At 35.6% G+C, this 7422-nt stretch overlaps 1 non-coding gene across 1 annotated transcript; it reads right to left on the reverse strand.

Annotated features, from left to right (window-relative positions):
* Window positions 1-3724: 3724 nt before the first annotated feature.
* On the reverse strand, window positions 3725-3831 carry LOC136201632 (small nucleolar RNA R71). The gene has a single exon (XR_010673978.1). It is a non-coding gene; the product is annotated as a small nucleolar RNA R71 (small nucleolar RNA).
* Window positions 3832-7422: the final 3591 nt, after the last annotated feature.

The following is a 7422-nucleotide window of genomic DNA, read 5'->3' on the forward strand; positions in this document are numbered from 1 at the left end:
CAATTAATTAACATCTATCTCTCTTTTAGGTTCCAAGTCTTATGTGTGATCCATTAGGTTCTTATTGCTTCTAGCCGTATGCAACGTTATTAAATTAATTTTCAAAGAATTATATTTAATCTTTGCATAACGGAATGATGTACAAAGTATGTGATTAGCAAGTCCGTAATCATTCCCCCAGAGCTATGAGAAGACAGGTTGATTCTGTCGTTAACCTTTCCGTATTAGTTACAGTATAATTCGATCCTTTATCAACTACATCCTTGAACCGAATCTTATGACTATGGGTGATGTCAAGTCACATATAGCGAGACGTTCGTTTTACTTGTACAGGCCGAGTCAACTCAAAAAGATAGGTTAAGTGAAATCTGTAGTTCTTACTCTTAAGCTATCACCTTGCAAGGATTTAGAGTCGAGTCTTTCACAAGCGATCCATGGATGTATCTCCCATTTATCGGGAGTGATAAATGCTCAATCCAATATATAACGACTCCGCAATTACTTCATGTGATACCCAACGTCTACTGTTCACACCCCATAGTCATCTCTGTTAAGGATCGTGTTACACCAGAGTCAAAGCATCACATTCCGTAATCCAGAATACCAATTAATATTCCTTTGAGTCTGAGGATTAGTTATACCTATTAATACCAATGAGATGAACAGGTGACAAGGATGAATCTACCCATCCTGTTATCTCAAATCGGATCCCCAATCCTAATGAACAACGTTTCATCGGATCTATGTAACTGTCCAGATATCTCTATATATGAAGCTTGTGAGATCAGCTTTCTGTCGGACAGAAGACATTGTTACATACAAGTCTCAACAGTGATATGTCAATCCCAAACATATCACTTGACTTGGGGTGGTTTTAAGTTTATCAGTTTACTATAAAGTTTTGTCTCACTTCATGCTTGTATGAACACTTTATAATCACTTTAAATAAACTTACGGATTTCCTTTTATTAGACTTTATTTAGTGCTTAAAAGGGATTGCCTTTATATAGTTATAAAACATATATCTCATTAAACAAATGATATAAAGAACAATTCATTTACATTAAGTTTGTATCCTAGAACAATTGTCTATAGGACACTAAACCCCAACAATTTTGGGCGAGACAAGACATATGAAGCAGTGAGTTCCCGTTATTTCTGGCCTAAGATGAGGAGAGATGTTGCCTACTTAGTAGAATGATGCTATATTTGCCAGACCGCCAAGGAAATTTTGTGTTTAGAAATGCCTTGAGACGAAAGATTCGGAAACATGCGTGCTTACACCGTCCCGAATACTTCAATATAAAAATTGAAATACAAGACGAGTAATATATCTCTTTTACACTAGCTAGTTTGATGCTTTGCGTATAAATTTACCATGAAAAGTTTATCTTTTGGTTTAACTAATTCAAAGAGGAATATATGGATATATGTTCTATTTATAAAGAGATTGATTAAAGAATAAATTCAGTGAAATTTTGCTCGGGACTAGCAAAAGCTTAAGTGTGGGAGTTTGTTAAGCCCAAAATATACCTAAAATATCATACATAAATACATTAAATTTACATTGAAATCATACTAATTATATTCATTTGGAATACTTTTACGTCTTTATTTACTTCTTTGATGCAAGGTACTTAATTATTTGGTTAAATCCAAATAGGAGCGAAAACGGAGCTAAAATGGAGGAAAAACCTAAAAAACGTACCGAGAACGCATAACAGCCAGAAGAACGCTCAAGAAGGACGAAAAGCAGTCGAGAGACAGGGAAAATTCTCTCTATCGCGACTGAGATTTTGAGAATCTCAGTCGCGACCTACGGAAGCCAGCTCGGGAGAAAAATGAAGTTTTCACTCGTCCCTATACCCCCTGTCGCGACTGAGATTTTCAGAATCTCAGAGGCGACAGCGAACCATTATGCACACAAAACACATGTTTTAAATCGGAAAAACGCGTATGTTCGTTCGGATAAAAGCAACCCTTCACCAGCGGACACGACCCATCATTTACAACCCTTCAACAACTATAAATAAGTGATCCATTTCAGAAACCAAGGTTGGAAAAAAGTTAGAGAAATTAGAGAAGAAAGTTATTATGTTGAGTTTCTGATTCAGAAAAGAATCAAAAAGTTAGATTTCATTTCTGTGTAAACAATCGTGCTGTACACGAATTGTTATTAGATTAGTTATAAAAATAGTATTAGTTTAGTTTTCATTCTGGTAGTAGACGAGATCAGTCTCTATTCCGAAGATTCAGCGAGAAGAATTGACGGCTGAAGCGTATGAGGTTTGACGCACCTACGGAGTTTGAGAGAAAGATTGACGACCCGGATCTCAAAGTTTTCGTTACAATGCTATCCAAGTTTCTACTTCTCTGTTAACTTGTGAAAATTCACATTTCATTAATGATATACCTATTTATTCAGTATATTCTTACTGTTGTTATTTTGATATTGTTCTGATAAAATGATTTTCAAAATGATAAACTGGTGTTTTTATTAAAACGTTCTATTCCATCTTACTCATATAAGAACTTTGTTGAACACTTGACAGATTCAATTTTTATGGATGACATGATCGCTGATCGCGGCTTATCAGACATAAAATACTAGTTTGACTAAGGTAGGAATCACCTCAACATCAGGGGGATTTCTACGGTTCATAGCCTTTTAATTGAGTATATCGCTATATTGTTACATGTCCATAATCTAACAAAGTTAAAGTTGTTTTCTTTGCTTTATGAAAATAAGTTTTATACCTATTATTTATTCCAATTACGGAAGTATCTGTTTTGTAATCAAAATTCCAAAACAGAACTGTTCTCTAAACTCGATATAATCCTTCTATCTAATCCTAATTTACCAAAACCAATTCCATCAATTAAAACATATTTCTTTTATTAAACCTAAACACGTGATTAAACCGAATTAAATAAAGTTTTAGTTAAAAAGCGTTCCCTGTGGGTTCGATACCTTTTATTACTACAAGCGTATACCGTGCACTTGCGGAAACCGCTCAACAAGTTTTTGGCACCGTTCCCGGGGAACGCCAAAATTTTTTACAAAATTTTAAATTTTTCGTGTTTTATTTCGAATCTAGGTTTAAACATACTTATTTTAACTTTTATAATTTAATAGTTTTCATTTACTAATTTATTTATTTTTCAAATTCTGTTTTGTAGGTAGTTTCGGTTCGTGCAAGATTTCAGGTTCATGCGCAGTTCTCGAAGTTCAGGCATTGTACCAGACCCTATAGACCCAGAAATTGAGAAAACCATTAGGAAGAACAAGAAAAATAAGAAAAACAAAAATAAGACCCCAGTAAAAACATATACCAAGCTAGAAAAAATGGCAGACCCACCAACACTTATGGATTACGCTAGGCCAGGTGTGGCCGGTGTGACCAATAGTATCGTTAGACCCAGAATCACCGCAAATCAATTTGAAATTAAGCCAGCTTTGCTTAATATGTTGCAAAATAATGTAACATTTTACGGGTTACCTAACGAAAATCCTAACACCCATTTAACAAATTTCCTTGAAATTTGTGATACTTTTAAAATCCCAGATGTGACTGCAGAAGCAATCAAACTTCGTCTCTTTCCCTTCACTTTGAAGGATAGAGCCAAAGAATGGTTAACTTCTATGCCAGCCGCAACTTTTGCCACTTGGGAACAATTAGCCCAAGCGTTTTTATCTAAATATTTTCCTTTAGCAAAAACCGCAAGAGTCATAAAAGAGTTAACATCTTTTTCTCAAAATGATAATGAGACTCTTTATGAAACTTGGGAACGTTTTAAAGAACTTCAACGTTTATGCCCACACCACCAATTACCCGCTGAACTTTTAATGCAAACATTTTACAATGGACTAAATCCTACAACTAGGGGTTCATTAGATGCTATGTCGGGAGGGCTATTTATGAAGAAAACATCAACCCAAGCGAGAGAACTTTTGGAGGAAATGGCAATCAATAGCAGTATGTGGCCCGCGGAACGAGGACATATGCCGGTGGCAAAACCATCATCCTCAACCACACCATCAGTTAAAGGTATAGTTAAACTTGATCCAGTCGCGATGCTACAAGCCCAATTTTCTGCTTTATCGCACAAAATTGACAAATTTATGGCACCACGCGATACCAATGGTAATCCATTCCAAACGGATGTGGACTACGAAAATATGAGTGAGATCGAACAGGTAAATTTTGTCCAAGGGCAAAACCAAACTAATAATCCTTATTCTAATACCTATAATGCTGGATGGAGGAATCATCCTAACTTTAACTGGAAAGATAACAGTAACAATAATACCAGTGCTAATCAAAATCGTACCACTAATTATCAAAATCAGTCAAGAGATACGATTAGCACTTTATCTTCTAAAATCGACAAGTTTATAGATGCTATCAGTGGAAAAATAAGTAATCACGACGATGGTTTTAAACGGATCGAAAATAAATTCGATCAGCTTATTAAAAACCACTCATCTAGCATCCATAATTTGGAGGTTCAAATTGGTCAACTTGCTAAATCAATTCCATTCCGAAAAGAGGAAAGTCTTCCCAGCCATACGGAAGAAAATCCGAAAGAGCAGGTGAAGGCTATTACTCTTCGTTCAGGAAAAAATTATCAAGGGCCTGAAATGCCCAAAGATGCAACATTACCAGGAACTGATTTACCAAAGTCCAAAGAAGATATCTTAAACACAAATAGTTCACCATTTGACACAAGTACCAAAACTTTTGTACCCAAGCCACCTTTTCCGCACAAAGTCCGAAATAAGGACTATGATAAACAACTTCTAACGTTTTTGGATAAACTCAAAAATTTGCACATCAATTTGACATTTATGGATGCAATCACACAAATTCCTAACTATGGTAAGTTTTTAAAGGATTTGATTTCGAAGAAAATCAGTTGGGAAGGAATTTCATCCATTTCGTTAACTGAAGACTGTAGTTCAATAGTATCAAGTAATTTGCCCACAAAACTCAAGGATCCCGGATGTTTTACCATTCCGTGTAAATTGGGAGATATTGAATTCCCAAGTTGTCTTTGTGATTTAGGAGCAAGTATAAACTTAATGTCGTTGTCTATTTTTAACAAGTTAGGTTTAGAAGAAGATATAAAACGTACCACTATGGTTTTGCAATTAACAGATCAAACCACTAAGAGGCCATATGGTATAATTGAAGATGTTTTAGTCAAAGTCGATAAATTTATTTTTCCTACCGATTTTGTTATATTAGACTTTGCATATGATGTAAATTGCCCTTTAATTTTTGGTAGACCGTTTATGAACACGGGACGCGCTCTAGTAGATGTGTCGGAAGGGAAAGTAGTTTTAAGGATAGGAGAAGATAAGGTCGAGTTTAATATGAACAAAGCGATGAGATACCCTATGGAGGAATTCGCTTGTATGAAACTTGATTTAGTCGAGGAATGTGTCAATGATGTAATTCAAAGTGAAGAAATAATTGAACCTATAATAGGTGAGGAATTAGATGATAAGGACCCAGAGCCTTTGATTCGAGAAGATGGACCAGTTCCGCCTTCAATTGTAACACCCCCTAAATTAGAACTTAAAGAGTTACCCAGTCATTTGAGGTACGCTTTCTTAGGCGAAGGCGATTCTCTACCTATAATTATTTCTAACAAATTAACAAGCGCTCAAGAAGAAAAATTGAAAGAAGATGTTAGAAATAGGATAGGAAGAATGGGATAGCAAATTTCAGAATTAAAAGGAATTAATCCTAGTATAGTTATGCACAGAATTCACTTAGAAGAGGATAAGCCACCTAAAGCGGATATGCAAAGACGCTTAAATCCGAACATGAAAGAAGTAGTAAAAAATGAGATTACTAAACTTTTAGACAATGGAATCATTTATCCGATCTCGGATAGTGAGTGGGTTAGTCCAATCCATTGTGTACCTAAAAAAGGAGGCATAACTGTTGTAAGAAATGATGAAGGTGAACTGATACCTACACGAACCACCACCGGTTGGAGGGTTTGTATAGACTATAGGAACCTAAACAAAGCTACTAGGAAAGATCATTTTCCTCTACCTTTCATTGATCAAATGATCGAAAGGATAGTCGGGCATGCATTTTATTGTTTCTTAGACGGTTACTCCGGATTCTTTCAAATTTACATTTACCCGGATGACCAAGATAAAACGACCTTCACATGTCCTTACGGAACATTTGCATATAGGAGAATGCCTTTTGGTCTATGTAATGCACCAGCAACTTTTCAACGATGTATGACAGCAATATTTAATGACTTCATTGAAGACATAATGGAAGTTTTCATGGATGATTTTTCAGTTTATGGAGATTCTTTCGATGCATGTTTACAAAACTTAGATAAAGTATTGTCTAGATGTGAGGAAACGAATTTAGTATTAAATTGGGAAAAATGTCATTTCATGGTAGACGAAGGAATTGTTTTAGGTCATAAGATATCTGAAAAAGGTTTTGAGGTGGACAGAGCAAAGACTTCAGTTATAGAAAAATTACCCCCACCAACCACTGTTAAGGGAGTGAGATCATTTTTAGGTCATGCAGGTTTTTACAGACGGTTTATAAAGAACTTTTCTGTAATCTCCAAACCACTTACTAATTTGCTTATGAAGGATTCAACTTTTGATTTTAATAAAGATTGTTTACAAGCTTTCAATACCTTGAAAACGGCTTTAGTCAGTACACCTATAATATCGAAACCCGATTGGAATCTACCTTTCGAAATTATGTGTGATGTGAGTGACTTAGCTGTAGGATGTGTATTAGGTCAAAGCAATGATAAGAAACTTCATGTTATATATTATGCGAGTCACACTTTGTCCGGTGCACAGCTAAATTACACCACAACTGAAAAAGAAATGTTAGCAGTAGTTTTTGCATGTGATAAGTTCCGATCTTATTTGTTAGGATCTAAAGTCATCATTTATACTGATCATGCAGCCTTAAGATATTTATTTGCTAAGAAAGATGCAAAACCACGTCTTATTAGATGGGTTTTACTATTGCAAGAATTTGACATTGAGATTAAAGACAAAAAGGGAGTTGAAAACCTGGTCGCCGATCATCTATCAAGACTTGAGGATGAAAACGGTCCCATCGGTGAAACATCAGGCATTCGAGATGATTTCCCCGATGAACATCTCATGCAAGTACAAAGTGTCATAGCTCCATGGTATGCGGATATAGCCAATTACTTAGCCGCACATGTTGTGCCAGATGGATTGACTTCTCAGCAAAAGAAGAAATTCTTTTCAGAAGTTAAGAAATATTTTTGGGAAGATCCATTCTTGTTCAAAACATGCGGCGATGGAATACTTAGGAGATGTGTTAGTGAGTTTGAACATGACTCTATAATGTTAGAATGTCATGCTAGCGCTTACGGAGGTCATAATAGCGT

The sequence above is a fragment of the Euphorbia lathyris genome, chromosome 7 (assembly GCF_963576675.1).
Source record: "Euphorbia lathyris chromosome 7, ddEupLath1.1, whole genome shotgun sequence".
Taxonomy (NCBI): Eukaryota; Viridiplantae; Streptophyta; class Magnoliopsida; order Malpighiales; family Euphorbiaceae; genus Euphorbia; species Euphorbia lathyris.